The sequence below is a fragment of the Halichoerus grypus genome, chromosome 14 (genome assembly GCF_964656455.1).
Source record: "Halichoerus grypus chromosome 14, mHalGry1.hap1.1, whole genome shotgun sequence".
NCBI classification, from domain to species: domain Eukaryota; kingdom Metazoa; phylum Chordata; class Mammalia; order Carnivora; family Phocidae; genus Halichoerus; species Halichoerus grypus.
This window is the reverse complement of record NC_135725.1, coordinates 26,678,572-26,697,357: the sequence shown is the minus strand read 5'-3', so window position 1 is coordinate 26,697,357 and position 18,786 is coordinate 26,678,572. Positions and strand designations below refer to the sequence as shown.

The following is an 18,786-nucleotide window of genomic DNA, read 5'->3' as shown; positions in this document are numbered from 1 at the left end:
ATTTTTTTTAAGATTTTATTTGTCAGAGAGACAGAGAGAGAGAGAGGGCATGCACAGGGGAGCGGCAGGCAGAGGGAGAAGCAGGCTTCCCACCGAGCAGAGAGCCCTATATGGGGCTCGATCCCAGGACCCTGGGATCATGACCTGAGCCGAAGGCAGACGCCCAACAGACTGAGCCACCCAGGCATCCCTCAGTTCATCCTTTTAAATATTCTATTTCTGTATGTGTGTTAGTGTACTTTATATATCAGTATAATAGCAGAACATGAATATGACATACAAATACATGTAGTGCATATACAAAGGTGCATGCTTTCGTATATATAAAATGTTTTTAGCTGATAGATTGCTGCCTCTCCCAACACACACACACACACACACACACACACACACACACACACACACACAAATTAGCATCTGCAGTAGGCTGCCAGACCAATTCCTGAGCCTTAGTAGCCCTGGAATATTTATCTATCGCCTATTGTTAACCAAGAAACTGTGGAGCCATTTTGAAGGAGGTCTCCCTTCCCTGCTCTCTCCCCTACTCTTTGAAATGTCTATTTTTTAAAGCCATTCAGTGAGCCCCATAGCTTCAGGCAGTTTCAATCTGTTCAAATTCCTAAAGACACTTAAAGGCAATCGATTCATTTAGAGAAGTCTTTCTTGAGAATTGTGGAGAGGACAAGCAGGAGAGGAGGCTAAAGATCATGACCTCTGCGAGCCACAGCACCTGGGCTATATTTTCCTATGAGCTCACTAATAGTGAGTTTATTTTGGTAACTTTCTGGAGATAAATCAAGTTCTAATTGAAAAGCAAGCATTTGTATATTGGGGGAGAGGAAAGGTGAGAGCTGTTGGAATAAGCCACACGGCAGCATTATGACTGACAAGTGCTCTGTTACAACCAAGACTCAAATACTTGGACTACTCTGGATTTATAACTCAAATCCAAGGTTTATAATTCCTCACTAGGTCAAGAAATTACATCAAACCTTTGAAATAAAGGGTTCAAGTCAAGGATTGCTCATTATGGAAGCAGGGATGAATGAGAATGGTTTTTATTTCTGTTCCCTATGGAAGTATATTTGACTTAAAACAACTTAGCAATTAGCTCTTTCTAGAGAGAAAAAGAAAAAGTGAAAGTGAAACACAGTTCATTGATGTGCTGGTCAGTCCTACCTTCAAGTTTAGATTCCTGGTGATACTGACTATCCATCATGTCCTACTTTTCATGGACAGTCTATTTAGGAAAAATATTGTGTTCTTCCCCACTATCTTGCTCACCTAGAGAATAAAAAGAATAAACTTTGTCTCCTTAAACTTAAGCAAGAATTTTCAAAACTACATCTAATTCTTTCCATAAAACTTAAGAAACTGACAAAGTGATGAAAATGAATGACAAAATGATAAAAAAAAAATGACAAAATAAAACTTAAGAAACAAAAGATGATGCTTGGTCAACTGCTAATTCTAGAAGTATTCCTGAAGAGGCAAGAGTTCTGATTATAGAATTAACTAAAGGCAATTAGCTGCATTCAGTACTTAATTCCTCTGATCTAGTTCTTTTCTGTCAGTACAGTTGAATCAGTTGGAAGTAGAATTAATTATGTTTCTAAAGCCCTATCAAGAAGGCACTGCTGGACAGCTACGGATGGCCCCACACCTATTGACTAGAATCCTAAATGCAGCACCATCCCCTGAACAGGAAATTATCATTAGTTCTCTCTGGTTTCCTTCCTGCAGTCAGAAATATGCCAGATGATGACTTAGACCGTGCAACAGCATTTGCTCATCTAGAATTACAATCCATGAGGAGTGCGTTCCCACAGGCTCAGCACTGCCCATGATCTCACAAACACCTGCTAGGTAAGTGAGGGCCAGGACAGCCAAAATACTTTCCCCCAGGGAAGGTGAGTCATACTCCTCTCTGTGAGACCCCTACATATCAAGGCTGAAAAGGAAGAAGTGAAGGCAGTTTAACATCCAATAATAATCCTTAACCACAGCTGATAGAAAGTTACTGGAATGACTTGAATATGGTGACATTTTTCCTCTCAAAACAAAAAGGAATCAATCAAGTCTAGAAATACATTTGAGACAAAAAATCAATCCTGTATTTTATTGGTGAGTTGAGTCTCTAGGATTCTAAACACCTAGATAAAAACATTAAAAAGCCATCGATTATTAGGACATTTATTTGCCTCTATTGGAGAAGCGTGCACCAGGGACAAATGCAAAGAAACTAGCATAGGAAACACCTTCAACATCAAGTGAGCCAAATGGTGGTTAAAAAGGATCTCTGACCAGGGACACCTGGTGGCTCAGGCGGTTAAGCATCCGACTTGGTTTTGGCTCAGGTCATAATCTCAGGGTCCTGAGATCAGACCCCCGAGCCTGAGCGTGGAGGCTGCTTAAGATTCTCTCTCTCTCTAAAGAAAAGGGGGGAGGTCTCCGCCCAGAAGGAAAGAGGGTGGGGGTGAATTTGGAGAAGTTGTGCTAATCAGGGAAAAATGTTATTTGCATTCTTGAACCATGAAATGAGAAATAGGATTTAGCTGATGAAAGTCATACTAGTTGGGGGTAAAGATAGCTTGCTTTCCTTTTTGCAGATATATAGCCCTTTATTGGCCAATTAATTCAACTGTTTGGAGCTTAATATTTAACAAGGCCCAAAGGTTCAAACCCCACAAGGCCCAGCTAGCAATAAATATTATGATGGGGCTTTCTTTCATGACCAAAGATTGATCTATTCCTAAATAGACACCTAGAAGTAGGATCCTTTTTGCCAAAGACTACGATGAATTTACAGTAAAATACTGAGCCAAGTTGGAAAAATGAGGCATTCTATGTGACCTTGGGCAATACTTAACCTCTCTGAGTCTTAGCATCCTCATATGGAAATTGCAGTTTATATCTACCACACATAAGGATGTTGCCAAGACGAAAGGAGTTCCCACATGGAAAACTCCTAGGAGAATGTGAGGTGTGTAATAAGTGCCAAATAAATGTTAGCTGTGATGAATATGATTACAGTTGACCATTGAATAATGTGTGGGTTAGGGGCACTGAACCATCCCCCACACTGTGCAAAAATCTGCATGTAACTTCTGACTCCCCCAAACCTTAACTACTGGGTGGCGCAGTCAGTTAAGCATCCGACTCTTGATTTCAGCTCAGGTCATGATCTCATGGGTCGTGGGATTAAGCCCCACGTCCAGCTCCACGCTCAGTGGGGAGTCTTCTTGAGATTCTCTCCCTCTGCCCCTCCCCCTGCTCATGTGCACTCTCTCTCTCTAAAATAAATAAATAAATCTTAAAAAAAAAAACCTTAACTACTGATAGCCTCCTGTTGGCCAGAAAATGTACTGATAACAGTCGATTAACACATATTTGGGATCTATATGTATTATACACTGTATTCTTATGACAAAGCAAGCTAAAGAAAAGAAAATGTTATTAAGAATATCCTCAGGAAGAGAAAATACATTTATAGTACTGTACTGTATGTACTGAAAAAAATCCACTTGTAAGTGGACCCATGCTGCTCAAACCCTGTAACAAAAGGGTCAACTGTATTTTCTTATAAAGTATAAACGATGGATTGGTAGAATTGTCTTCTTTTGTGAAAGCAGGCTACTAGACAAGAATCAAGGGACTTGACGTTGGAAATTGAGGGAGAAGTCATTGACAGCAAGAGCAGAAACAATAATTAAGCATAGGATTCAGTGATTCTTAACCAATCGAAGTGCAAAAAAAAAATGTCCCTGAAGAAGCCTAAGGAAGGGCAGGCTGTGAAAAGGAAAGGAATCCAGGAGGCGAGCCTTGCTGAAGACTCACTTGATCAATCTTGAGAAACTGGGTGTGATTTACAATCTACACTTTCAACCTTGGGCTTTTCTTGAGCTGGAGGAGCCATGGCAAGAAGGCAAAGTTGTGGCCCTCACGCTTTCCCTGAGGGACCAGCATTATTCCTGCAGGAAGACGCATTTTGCTACAACCCTCACTGGAAACAGCTCCCATGTGGGTGACACTGAGGTTGCGGGTGGAAGGACAAAATCCAGAAGGCTGGAGAGAAAAGGCTCTGCCTAAAACATGAATATGTACACCCACACGTTCGCCCCCGCCTTGTCCCCTCTCAGAAGTCAGCTCTGTCTGCGCGGAGGTGTTGGGTCGGGGTGGGGTGCCAGCGCAGTCGCTGAATCAGTCCAGTGGGATCAGAAGCTAAGTAAACTTCCTCCACAACGATAAAGACCTGCTCAACAAAGGATTATCCCCAAGTGGGAAAAAAAGGATGTCTTTGCTGTCACTCATCGCTCCCTTGAGGGAACAACCACGTGAAAGCCAGCCTCAGATCCTTACAAATAGAGCAGCTTTCCCAAATCTGATTATGAGCCCTTTGGGCTTTGAAAATTATGGCAGCTTATGAAAAGTAACCACAGAGCCCTCTGTGGGCGTGGAGTAGGGCCTGGGGCAAGCGCCCTGGGAAGGGAGTAAATTCTCAACCGGAGCCCTCCAGGTCTAGTTGCCAAATAAAAATACAGAGCTTTCCATCAGCGTGCAGTTATTTGAAGCATTGGCTTAAAAAACAACCAAACACTAAATTCTTTCTGTTGCTTTGTTTTGCTTTGTTTTACTTATGTAGACATGGTGGTTAATACAAAATAAGATCTCTCCTAATGATACAAAGGTTGCAAATACGATATAAAATAGTACAAGCCAAGGAGAATTTAAGTGTCTCCCTTCATCATGTTGTCCGAAAGAAAATGTGAAAGTGTGCAATTTTTTTTTCAATCACAAATTGCCCCCAGAGAGCTAAGGAGGGCTGAAGCTGTTGACAGCTCTGTCCCTCCCTTCCCGTGACAGACCTTGCTAATCAATCATGGTACTATTTCTTCTAAGCAAAACAGTTCAGGCATTCACCCACCCATCCAAGATGACAGAGAAGTGGAGACTAAGTTGGGAAGATAATCTAAGAGTGTCTGAATGAACTCTGAACAAAAATATTTATACTTTAGGCAGGGCACCATAATGCAGAGAAAAGAAGCCTAGCTGAGGACAATGGTTATCAAACTGCAGGATGCATCCAAACCTCCGGACAGCTTGCATAAACACCAACTGCTGAGCCCCACTCCTAGAGTTCCTGATTGAGTAGGTCTGGGGCTTTCAAGAATTTGCATCTCTCACAAGCTCCCAGAGGATACAGATGTTGCTGGTCCAGGAATCACATTTGAGAACCACTGGACTAGGGCTTAAGGACACTGTGGTAGGCTGATAATGGCTTCCAGAGATATGTCCATGTTCTAATCACTAGGACCCATGAATGTGACCTTAAATGGTAAAGGTTTTACAGGTGTGATTAAGTTAAAGATCTTGAGACAATCCCTGGATTATCCAGCAGGACCTGCTATGGATTGAATGTTTGTGTCTCCCCAAAATTCATATGCTGAAACCCTAACCCCCAATGTGATGGTGGCAGGAGATGGAGTCTTTGGGGGGTTATTTAGTTTAGATGAGGCCATGAGGGTGGGACTTTCATGGTGAGATTAGTGTCTTTATTAGAAGAGAAAGGGAACAGAGTTCATTCTCTCTCGTGGGAGGACATAGCAAGAAGGCAGCCAGCTGCAAGCCAGAAGTAGAGCCCTCACCAAGAACCCAACCATGCTGGTGCCCTGATCTTGGACTTCCCAGCCTCCAGAACTGTGAGAAATAAATGTCTGTTGCTTTTGCCTCCAGTCTGTGGCATTTTGTTATAGCAGCATGAACACACTTAACACAGGCCCTAAATACCAACACAAATGTCCTCGTAGGAGAGGGGCAGAGGGAGATCAGACACAGAAGAGGAAGAGGCTATGTGACCACAGAGGCAGAGGTTGGAGTGATGTGACCACAAAGCCAAGGAGTGCCGGCAGCCCCTGGAAGCTGGATGAGGCAAGGGACAATTTCTCCTCTAGAGTTTCCAGATGGAGCCTGGCCCAGCAGACACCTTGATTTCAACCTGGTGGAACCGACTTCGTACTTCTGACCTTCAGAGCTGTGAGAAAATAAATGTGTTTCAAGCTCCCCAAGGTTCTGGCAATAAAACAATTAATGGCTGTCTTAAACCTGAGGGTATAAATATACAAACAATGGCTAGACCATATACAACAAAAGAACTCTGATCCACAGCCTCTGTAGCAATCGGCCCAGAATGGTCAGGACTTGATCAATAACTTCTAGCTTCCTTAATTTTGGTCTCTGTTTCCAAATCAGGACCAAACAGAGAAAGCCAAATATGTTCCCCAGACCAATCACATAGGATGCCCAGCTTCCAGTCAGCCTGCCTCTAGCTTCCCCCACCCCCAACAGCTTCCTATCAGAGCATTCCTGAAGCCTTGTCTTTTTTCCATAATAAAGGCTCCCCACTCACCTTCCTGCCTTTGAGTCTCTACAAAAGCAAGCAACAGTGGCTAGTTCCCTGGCTAGAGCATGCTCTGAATAAGTGGCCTTGGTTTGTCCTCATTTAGGTGCTTTTTGTTTATTTCATCTTGATGAAGTACTTTGCTCATAAAAGATATTCAGATTCTATATAAGTCAGCAATATAGCTGTATCAATTGTGATCGTTTTAAACGTATGTCCACAAATTCCTTGATACTTCTCCGCTGAAGAGATGGGACTCAATTTCCTTCTCTGGAGTGTGGGCTGGACTTGCTGACTTGCTTCTAAGAAATAGAATGTAACAGAAGTAATGAGATGTCTCTTCCAGGATTAGGTTACAAAAAAGGTTGTGGCTTGTGGCTTCTCCATCAGTGTCTATCTCTTCCTGTCTCTCTGACTCTCTCGTCACTCACTTTGGAGAAAGCTCTGCTGTGAGCAGACCTGTGGATGGTGAAGAACTCCAGCACGCTGCCACTAGCCCCAGGAGCAAGTTTGGGAGGTGACCCATGAGGTCCAGTTGAATCCTCCACAAATATCTGCCCTGGCCAGTAGCTAGACAACAGCCTCATGAGGGACCCTGAGCCAGAACCACATGGACAAGCTGCTCCCAGATTCCTGCCCCACAGAAACTGTGAGATGGTAAGCAAATGTGGGGGTAACTTGTTACACAGCAACAGATAACTAATACACAGATTGGTGAGACTTTTGCAGCAAGGCAGTATGTCCACCTTGGAGCACATGGAAGTGTTTCGAGTAAGGGGAATGTATGTCAAGTCAGTTCTGCAAATATTGGTGTGTCAGGCATTGTGGAAGGGTGAAGTTAAAATAAAGTCCTTGTTTTCAATGTGCTTAGTCACCAGACATGGAAAAACCCTGTTTCACCAGGGAAAAACACTGAAGATTGACCAAAACTTTGTTGACTGATAGAGATCACCAATACCCCAGCATCTGTCTTTAACGATCAATAAACGTTGCTCTGTTCCACCCATAATGGAATTTTCCTTTTGCCTTCATAATGTATTCGTCCCAGATCTACTCCCTGAATCTCATCAACAATTTGAAGGCCCCCAGATGAGTAAAGTTTGCACAGTAACATGTTAACATCAGTTATGATCATCACTGGGCATTTGGATTACTTGTGATTTCATCTCCTTCATTGTGAGTCCCGTTTTCAAATTTTCTGCAATAAATATGCATTAATTTGGAAAGCAAAACAAAACAAAAAAGAAGATAATGCTAAGGGGTGCCTGGGTGGTGCAGTTGGTTAAGCGGCCGACTCTTGATTTCAGCTCAGGTCATGATCTCAGGGTCCTGGGATCAAGCCCCACATCAGGCTCTGCACTCAGTGGGGAGTCTGCTTCAGGATTCTTTCTCTCCCTCTGCTCCCTCTCCCCCCTTCAAATAAATAAATACATCTTTTAAAAAATGTTAATTATTTTTAAAAGTTACCACATATCAGGGCGCCTGGGTGGTTCAGTCAGTTAAGCACCCGACTCTTGATCTCAGCGCAGGTCTAGATCTTAGGGTCATGCATTCAGGCCCCGTGTAAAAACAAAAAGTTACCATATATCAGTCAATTAACAAATACATGTAGTTTCTTTCAACATTCAGAATCTGAGTCCCTGGTTACCACCACAGAGTATTTAGCTATATCCCACGTGGCCCAAACATTACTCCCAGGTGGCTGGGTAAACCCTATAAAACCCTGTGACTGGTTCATATCCTAGGAGGAAAAAAAGTAAAGTCTTATTACCTGAAAGAAGAGATTCCTTTATTTTAAGATATCTCTGGGGCTGGTGTCTGTGTTGTGTTTCTAAGGCTCAGACCTGGAAATAGAAGGTGGGTTTGCCCCAGAGCTTCAGACCTCTAGCAGCTAATCTGGTTCTGGCTCCTACCTGCATCACAGAAGGGAGTTTCCAGGTAACCTGGAGACCCCCGTCTGCCCTGGGCCAGGTCTCTAACTTTGATTTCCTGTCTTGCCTTGACTCTTATATTCTAACATCCAGCTTAAACAAAAGCAAGGAACAGTGTGAATCTTCTCTCAACCCCTATCAATTTTCTCTTTATCCCATTTCTCATCTCAAATCTTCTTGCCAACCTCATCACCTGAAGCCTATTCTTATTTTGGGAATCTCTTCCTTGTCCTCATGGCGCCTCCTTTCCAATCCATGTGGCAGAGCACGGCTGGACTGAAATCCCCACGCTCCTCTTGTCACCTCTTATTCAAAGCTCTCCTGTGTGTTCATACTGCAACTACTTGAAGTCTGGGTGCTCAACACATTCAACATCTCCAGACCATCTTTCTCCAACAGGTATCTCTTTCCAGACATATCTCCACAACCACTCACAATTCCATCCAATTGGCTTGTATGTATTAAGTACCTGCAATGCCCTGGTACCATACTTCCTGTTGGGGAATAGACAAAAGAGTTAATAGTCTAGTAAGAGAGACAATTAATAATTACATAGACTGGGCTAAAAGTGCTTATAGGAGGTAGAGGAAGGGAGCCTCAAATAGCACAGTGGAGAAAAAGTTCCTTCAGATTGAAAAAGGGGGACACTGGTCTTGGAGGGATTTCCAGAGGAGGTGATGCTTGAGCTAGAACCAGAAGCAAAGTGGAGGCTAAGTTGCTAAAGAAGTGAGCAAAGGCCTTGACAGGCTGAGGGAATAGCACGGGCAAAGCCTTGGAAGCCAGAAGAAGTATTCAATGTAGGAGAAACTGATGAGATATGTTCCATGTGTGACTGAGCCGGAGGCAGAGGAGGGAAGATCTCATTCTGCGGGTGCAAAGTGATAATAATGGACTGATCCCAGGCCTTGAAGCATGATGGTGCCCAGACCAAAGACCAACCATGTGGCATAAGACAAGTTACTTAGCCTATCAGAGCCTCAGTTTCCCTATGCCTAAAATGAGATTTAAAATACCAACAATGTGATGTTATTTTGAAGATTGTAAAACAAAATGCACTTAAATCACCCACTTGAGTGTGTGTCCCATTATAGAAGTTTGAAACACACATGCTTCCTTTCCCCTATTATTACTTAATAAAAACAATAGCAAACAACTACATAGCATTTGCTGTGCACCAGGCACTTTACAATTCATGGAAAATAAATGCCTTGAGAGTCTGCATGACATGTTTAGTGGGTCTACAGAGAGTTCCTCTCCACCATGGTGGAGCGAACAGAGCTGAGAGATGAAAAGGTCAGAAAGGAGTCACCTTTTATTTAAGTTAGCAGAAAACTATAGATCAAAGAAGAGCAAAGACATCAGAAACGCAGAGCACTAGACTGGACTTGGAACAAAGGCCCTCAGACTGTGTGGAGAGCAGAGCTCCATGGCCTCGGCCATCAGGACGCTCAGTGTCCAATTCCAGCATCAGCCCTCCACAGGCTGATCCCTTACCACTCTCCCTTTCCCTCCATCACCAAAGCCAAAGCCTTTCCCGAATGAGTGGCTGCCTTCTCTGCTCACACCACTCTTCATTTGTAATGGATGGACAAAATTGTCTTATATTGTTGTTGATTCAATCGTTCATTCATTCGGCTGATATTTAACAAATGTGTAGAATGTGCCAACTGGAGGCTGAAAGTATAACAAAAATCAAAAGAGACCCAGACCCTCCCCTCTGGGAGCTCACAATGCTTAGAAACCAGCGAGAGAGGAAGACACTAATCATTACAGAAGTAAGGGTATAAATGTATTTTTTCTTGGAGGACCAGTATAATTGCCCCCAATTATTTTACAAGCAAGCTCCTGTAGGTATGACCTGATCATATTTATCCTTGCCTCCTCTACAACCCCGGCCAGGGGCATAGAGTAGCAGCTCAATAAATGTCAGCTGCAATAAAGAAGTTACCAGACCAATTCAGATCAAAGTCTTACTCCCACCAGAGTTAATAAAAAGCTCTGGTTACAATGCTTCTAAAGACACAACCTGTGATGTTTGCTTTCCCTCATTTTCAAGGAAGGCGTTCTCGAGTTCCAAACATTTAAGAGAAGGCTCAGGGGAGAAAGTTTGTATAGCAAATGATCCAGCTTGGGATGGTTTATCTCAAAGCCAGGGGAGGTTTGGCTGCGTTTGTGCTCTCAGCAGAGAACTGGTTCTGAAGATGTGGGAGATTACAGGAGCTTTCAAGACAAAGGAACATAAATCAAAAAGAATGAAAAGAAAACAAGATCCTTGATCCTCCTCCTGTTAATGTTCTTTTAAAAGTATTTTGCAAGTGAGTGGGGTGGGGGAGGGTAAACAAAGTTTAAAAAAAAAGAATTAAGCCAGAAGGTGAGTGGCTAAAGGCAGTGTAGAGCCCTGGTCGGGGCCCCCCTCCTCTGTCTTTTTACTTTTCTCTGTCTTACTATTAACAACCCCAAATGATTAACTAACAATTGGAAAAAGATATCAAGGACATAAGCTGTTTCCTTCCTCTCTTACCCACTCTTGTTTCAATTCCTATTTGGTTCAGAAACTCTGAGCTACAAATCTTCCTTAATGATGAAATGGTTTGGGCTCCACTTAATAATCAAGATCAGAATGCAAGGTAGTGATGAGCAGGTGGAACGGGATGGCTCTATTCCAAAAACATGAAAGTAGATCTGAATTAGATTGAAATAGTAACACTTCACCAAAGCTGCCCAAGAGCTGTGGAAGTCCCATGCCCTCCATAAATCGGGCACCAAGCCTGAACCCCTTACGAGAGCCCCGAATAGAAACCATCCTACTCCAGGGCCTCGTCAGGCTTCAGGTCTTCTCCACGCATTACCAGAACTATAGACAAGAACATTAATTCCCCTCCTGACACTTCCATGGGTAGTCCACTCTCATACATAAGAAACCACTTCCTCAAGAATTAGGGTTGCCATAGAAAATTCAGGATGTCTAGTTAAATGTGAATATCAAATAAACAACAAATAACTTTTCAGTAGGAGTATGGCTAAAATATCACATATTTGGGTGTTGTACTTTTACTTGCTAAATCTGGCAACCCTTCCAATTATCCAACTCAACAGATCCCTGCCAGACATTGCAGATCATTGCCGTACGAGCTGTAGGTTGGTCAGTTAAATTTGAATTTTAGATCAGTAACTAATCATCTAATCATTTTTTAGTATGTCCCATGCTACAACACTTGGGACATACAGATTGTTTAAAAAAAAAGAAACAAACAAACAACAAACAACAGATCCAAAATGGAGTCTCTCATGCTAAGTCCCAAGTCAGCAAACCAAGACTTAATACCTAACTTAATTGCAGTTCCAGCCTCTCCTAGGAATGTAACCTTTAACCAGACAATGTGGAATCACCCCATCAGCTCCAGTAAGGTAATTGGCAAGATATACTCCCACTTTTCCCCAAAGGAAGGTGACCTGGCCTAAATAATCCACACTTTGATAGAATAATCTCCTTGTCCCACTTTCTTCTGCCTATAAAAGTCTTCCATTTTGTACAGATCTTCAGAGTTCCTTTCTACTTGCTAGATGGGATGCTGCCCAATTCATGAGTCATTGAACAAAGCCAATTAGATCTTTAAATTTACTCAGTTGAATTTTGTTTTTTAACAATATAACAAAAAGATTTGTTGTCTGTCTAAAATTCCAATTTAACTGGGAATCCTGTATTATTTTCTGCACTTAGCAACCCTACTCACATAACTTGTTCCTTCCAATAATTTCATGGAAGTAAAGCTAAGAGAAGATGAAAATGAGAGCATTCTCAGCTGGGAGGAAAAATCCAGGAAGAGCAAGTCATTGAAGGGTACGTAGACAAGGAGGTAGGGGTGAGTGAAGTCTTACCCTTGTTCTTTAATATCTACGTTTTCAAAATCATGGGCTTGGAGATGTTCCTAATATGCTTTGTTTATTAAAATCTCTGTCATATCTGAATTTTCTCACCTTTTCTATCCCTAATTTTGTTTACCTGTTCTCGTTCTCTGGAGCTCTCGCACCCACGTGCGCACTCACTCTCTCCCACCCTCTCTCTCACGCACACATTCAGACACACATATCAATCTTATCAGAGATAGACTTTTTAAAGAACCAAGTTTCAATTTTAAAGAGTTTGCCTATGTCATTCATTTATGCTTTTATCTTTATTATTTCCTTCTATTTTCTTTCAATGTATTTTGGGTTATTGTTTGTTTGGTTGGGTTTTTGTCTTTTTACTTTCTTGAGTTGAAACACTTTATGCAATTGTTTTTTCATTACCATTAAGATTTCCTTTTTGGGGCACCTATGTGGCTCAGTTGGTTAAGCGACTGCCTTTGGCTCAGGTCATGATCCTGGAGTCCCGGGATCGAGTCCCGCATCGGGCTCCCTGCTGGGCAGGGAGTCTGCTTCTCCCTCTGACCCTCCCCCCTCTCATGTGCTTTCTTTCTCTCATTCTCTCTCTCTCAAATAAATAAATAAAATCTTAAAAAAAAAAAAGATTTCTTTTTTGTTTTTAATCCATGTATTTGGAAGTGATATTTTACTGTATAAATATTAGAACTTCTTTTCTTTTCCTTTGGTTCTTTGTCATTTCTTTCATCTAAGGGTACTCTTTTTACTCTCTTGTTTCATAATTTTGCAGTATGAGCTCATTCTCAGCAGTAGTTTCTCACCCATGTCCTGTGCCCCAGCTTATGCGGAGGTCACTTGCAGTGGTTTTGAGTTTGCTCTGCTGAGCCCCATCGCCCTCATCCTTCCAGGACCTCATCTTAATTTCTGTATTACCAAGGTGGTTCCGTTTCTCCTGCGTGAGGCCCCCAATGTGGGCTTGAGGTTCTGATTTGTCACAGGCACTCTGTGTCCATCTACAAACTAAGGTCACATTGAAAGTGGCAAGCCTGGGTTAACGGTTTGTACAACATATGAGAGCAGAGCAGAGTGGTTAGGAGGCTCTGTGTATGGGGGTGGAGAGGAAATCTTCTCCCTATCCTCCCAGGATGTGCATGAAGAAGAGATGAAGAGTCCCAGCACAGAGCAAATGCTCAGTAAATATGAGCTATTATTATGGTTAGTATTGTATTGTTAGTACGATTAATAATGTACATATTAATGAGGCACAAAATTGGCACACAGCATATGCATAATAAATATTAGCTCTTAAACAATTTCTGATCATTTCAAATAACAAGGATGTCTCTACTAGGTTCATTAATTAATGCTTTTAAATATGTGTATCCACTGTGTACAAGGCATTGGGACTAAAGCCAACACAGTGATCTTGGGTAGCTTTTGTGAGAACAGCATGATAGATCGAAGATTGCACCACACTAACACATGTTGTGCATGCACGCGTGCATGTGTGTGTGTAGCAGACCGGGGTGACACAACGTTCCTATGATGATGACAACTACAACAAAGCCTGAGTTATTGTTGTTGCTGTTTTTAGGCAGAAGAGAAAAGTCCCAAGAACACATATAAAATACAAATCATAAATGAGAGGGGACCCTGGGTGGCTCGGTCGGTTAAGCATCTGCCTTCAGCTCAGGTCATGATCTCAGTGACCTGGGATGGAGCCCCGTGTCAGGCTCCCAGCTCAGCGGGGAGCCTGCTTCTCCCTCTCCCTCTGCCCCTCCACCTCACTTGTGCTCTCTCTATCACGCTCTCTTTCTCTCTCTCTCAAATAAATAAAATCTTTAGAAAGAAAAAGGAGATTCATGAACCCAATTTGTTCTAAACATACTTAGGAGCTTCCCAATAACTGAATTGTGTACATGGTTTTTAAATTTAAATTTAAATAGATTGAAAAATCCAACCTTCAGTTTGCACCAGCCACATTTCAAGTGATCAGTACTTGACAATGCAGACCACAGATTAGGATACAAATTTCCAGCCCCCAGTTTTCAGCCCCCAAGAGACATAATCCATTTCTAGTCTTAGTGCCATATCTCCTGTTCTTTTAATATCCTGACTGCCACTCAGCCCACTCCATCTGCAGTAGGGTTAGCTCCATCTTCTGGAAGATAAAGTCTGAAAAGAAAAGGGGTTGACCACCAACGTACTCCAAAGAACAAAGCAAATTCATCGCCTGAACTCTACTGATATTTTCTTAATGATTCCATTCATGTCTGTAAATGCTACAGAAGCAGGGCAGGAATTCCATCTGTGCATGATTTGGAGTGTTTTTGCCAATTCCCTATTGGTATGCACAGAGCATTGTGCGTGGTACATATTCAACAAATGCATGGGGAATGCGTAAATAAGGGACCATTTGGGAGACATTCTCCAGTTAATTATGTTCATGGAAAAACTGAAGGAGATCATTTAAGAAAAATTTCTCTGACCTATTCTTTGGGTAATGTCTTTGACCAAGAGCCTTTCACCCAGAGATACCTGATGATAGCAAGAGAAAGACAGGGGGAGGAGGAAGTTGTCACCAGATGTCTCTGCTCAGATGAATGACTAGAATTGTCCCATCCTGGCGCACCCCTCATGTGTCGGGGGTACAGACTGCCACGGCCGGGACATGGGCCAAAGCGCTGGGAGCAGGCTTCAGGGTTTGAGGGGATGAAATAAAGTGCAGTATCCCCACCAGCAGGGACATCGCAGACACGGAAGGGCCAACCTACACCAGAGACCACAGCACAGCCCTTCAGGAATTGCTGAGAGTAGCTCAAGAAGGTTGGGAAGCTCTTACAAATAAATGCACAGGAAAAAATGCGGATACTCCGACAGGAAAGAGATGAGGAAAACTGCCTTTTTTTTAAAAAAAATGCAAATCACTTAAGAACTGAACAAAGAACTCTCAGATTAGGTCCACTTTGAGAAGGTCATGTGCCAAGAGAAAAGAAGATGTGGTGCCCACCTCCAGGAGTAATGTCAGCAGAGCAAAAGCCCAAAACGAGGTTAGGACTGAGGGAAACAAAGGCTCAAAAATTATAAAGGATATTTATTAGTTTCCTATTGCTGGTATAACAAATTGCCACAAACGTCATGGCTTAACATAACACAAACTTATTATCTTACAGTTCTAGGGGTCCGAACTCAAAACCAGTTTGACTGGGCTAAACACAAAGTGTCAGAGGGCCTGCATTCCCTCGGGAGGCTCTACCGGTATTTGATTTCCTTGTCTGTTCCGGTTTCTAGAAGGGTCCTGCCTTCCTTGGCTCATGGTCCCACATGGCTCCATCCTCAACTTGCACGGTTGCATCGCCTTCTCCCTCTCTGATCATCTCATCTCCCTGTTATAAGAACACTTGTGATGACAGTGGGCCCACCCAGATCAGCCAAAATAATCTCCCCATCTCAGGATCCTTAACCTGACTCACACCTGCAAAGTCCTTTTTACCAAATTTCCAGGGATTCACGCATGGCCCATCTTTGGGAACCATTATTCACCCAATGCAGGCATACTGTGAAATGAATATATCGTGGAGGCAACGATGTGATGCTGAACAGTGAGAAAGGAGAAGTGAACCTCCTTGATTCCCTTATGGATTCCAACTTCTCTGACAGGAAGCTTGATCCCTGGGCTGATAAATGTGGGACTCATGCCCCTTCTCTAACCCCCATAAGCTAATACACCCTATTTCCCCCAAGTCTCCATGAATCATTGTGCTTTCCTCTGTTAGAGCATTTAATCACCCAACAAATATTTATTGAGCACCTACTATGTGGAAGCAATATTCTAATCACCCAGGATATATCAGTGAGCAAAACAATTGAAGGTTCTTATCCTCAAAAAATTATCACACCAGTAGGGGTAGACACACAATAAAGAAGAAGAAGGAGGAGGAAGAGGAGGAGGAGGAGGAAGGAAGGAAGGAAGGAAGGAAGGAAGGTAGGAAGGAAGGAAGGAAGGAAAGTATATGGCATATTTGAAAGTGATTAAATGCTATTTAAAAAATGAAGCTGGGGAGAAGGGTGGGGAGTGCCTATCAGGAGGTAGTTGTGATGCTAGAAGCCAAATCAGTGGTTAGGAAAGACTTAGCTGGGAATATGGCATTTGAACAAAGCCTTGAAGGGTGAGAGAGGGAGCCACACCTTTCCTTAGATTCCCTAAGAACAGAAACAGCAAATAAGGCAAAGGCCCAGCAGAGGACAAGCGGGGGGAGGATTGGAGCAGATGGGGGCTAGCTGGGCTGCAGGAGAATCAACAAGGGGACAGTTGCAGGAGCTGAGAACAGATCCTAATGGGAGGGCCAGCCAAGGAAGGCCTTGTCACATTGGCTTGCACAGGACTGTGAGCTCCAGAGGGCAGGGACCTTGTCTCATTCTCTTTGGTGTCCCTGGCACCTGCAGAGTGTGGGCATGCATAGTTAGCGCTTGGGAAATGGGGCATGCTTTTCTCTCTTCTTGGCCGGCTTCTCCTTCCCGTCTGCATCTAGGACAGAGGCCTAATGTCTGTCACTAGATAGTGTGGAAACCACCCCCAGGCCAAAAAGTAGGAGTTGCAGGTGCCTGGGCAGAAATCCTGTGTGCTCTGCTCCCACCGTCTGCCTACCTACCTGCTCAGCAGTTAACCGACCGCCCTTCGATCGCTCCTAGTGTCCCCGGCCAACGCCATCTCACCTCTGCCCAAGGCCTCCGCAAGCCTTTTGTCCTGTCATCACCTGCTGGGAGCACGAGCCCAGCCGAAACGTGGAGAGACCGGCAGAACGTGCGGTGGGGAAGGAGGTGCGGGCCGGGCCGGTCTGGGGGCGGGGAGCCAGAGGGGAGCGGGTGCGCCCGAGCGGCCGGCCTGCGGGCAGGGGGAACAAAGGGTTAAGCGATTTGCATTACGGGATGCGTGCGGCTGGGCTCCGCGGCCCGGCGAGCTGCGCGTGGGTGGTCCGGTACAGTCGCGGGCAGCAACCTATTAGTGGTATCTCGGCGTGATTTATGCAGCTGTCAAGCTGCCTTCACCGCGACAAGTGAACTGCGGCCCCGCGCCGCGCTCCTTCCGAGACCATCAGTAAATGGGGCCAAAGAGAAAGGAAAACAGCCCAAGGTGCCACCCCTCGTCCTCCGGGTCCTCTAATGACGAGTCCCCCCTATAGAAAAACATCCAGCTGCCCCCAGGAGGGCGACTCACAGAGCCCCACTGTCTGGGGCGCCAGGCCGGCCGGGGGGCAGGGGGGCTTGGCAGGGAGCCACCCGCCACTAGCAGCAGGACAGACCAGCCCCCCAGGCGCGGCGCGGACAAGGGTCCCGGGGGCGACGGTGACTGTGCCAGGGGTGGACGTCGTCCTGCGGCGGGGGGGGGGGGGGAACACGGGCACACCAGCATGCCCCCCACGAGGTCCGGCAGCCGCTCCACCCCTTCAGCCACCGCCGGAGCTCCTTTACCCTCCGGCACAGGCGACACCGGGCCCGAGAGGACCGCGCAAGGGACCTGCGTCCATTCCCACGTGAGCCCGCTCGCCTCTGCGCTCCTCATCCCGCCTGCCCGCCCGCACAGGTGACCCTGGGTCCTTCCACGGCCACCAGACGCCAGCAGCCCCCCATGCCCACACCCACACCTGCACACACACCCCTGCATGCACACCCCCACCACACGCACCTCTACATACACACACCCCTACATACACACACACACACTCCTACATATACATACCCACACATACCCCTACACATACACACACCTACGTACACCCACTAGATACACACACCACTACCACACACAGTCCTCCATACACGCATATACTCTACACACCTCTGCCTACACGCATGTACACACATCCCTACATACACACACCTACACGCACACACGCACCTGTTCTCCACAGAGGCCGCGGCCCCCAAGGAGAGGGCTATCTCTTTTATTCAGTGCTTGATTGACAGTGAGGTAGCCAAGGACATGTGCAAAGCTTTAGAGGCCTGGGGAGTGCGTGTGTGTCTGTGTGAGAGAGAGAGAGAGAGAGAGCACAACAGCAGGACTGCACTTCTTAATAATGTCAGGGACTTTCATAGGCCTCTTTTCTCTCGGCTGCCAACCGGCATGTGGTGTATTGTGTTTGCCGGACAGCAGCGGAGGGCAGGTGTTCCGCACTGGACTGATTCCCGGCCAGAACATTTCCGAGGTGGGGGTGGCGGGCAGGGACGAATTCCTGATTGCTGCGGACACAGAGGGAGCAGCGGAAGGAGCTGCGCGCTTGCCGGCACGTCGGCCAGGAACCGCTCTTCCTTCCCTCCCTCGTCCTTCAATAGCTCGGCCTTCCCTTGACTCCATAGGACCCATGGCCGCACAATGCGGGTGCCCTGAAAAGGAAACTCTAAGCTGGACTCAGAAGGACACAGGTGGCATCGGCAGCTGCATGTTCCCTGGGTCTCTGAACTTGGCAGAGCTCCTTGGACTTGGTCATTTAACAGTCCTGTCAACACAGGCGGGAAGGGACAATGGCATTTTTAATAGGCTTCCTGTTTGTTCAGAGAGGAAGCTGGTAATGCCTCACTTCAAAATGGTGTCTG

The 18,786-nt window shown here is 44.9% G+C and overlaps 1 long non-coding RNA gene across 1 annotated transcript in view; it reads right to left on the bottom strand.

Annotated features, from left to right (window-relative positions):
* The window catches only part of LOC118525078 (uncharacterized), a 50,941-nt gene extending 32,772 nt beyond the window's left edge, over positions 1–18,169 (bottom strand). The window contains exon 1 of the long non-coding RNA XR_013443733.1: positions 18,092–18,169. This is a non-coding gene — a long non-coding RNA (uncharacterized LOC118525078). The remainder of the gene's footprint in view (positions 1–18,091) is intronic.
* Positions 18,170–18,786: the final 617 nt, after the last annotated feature.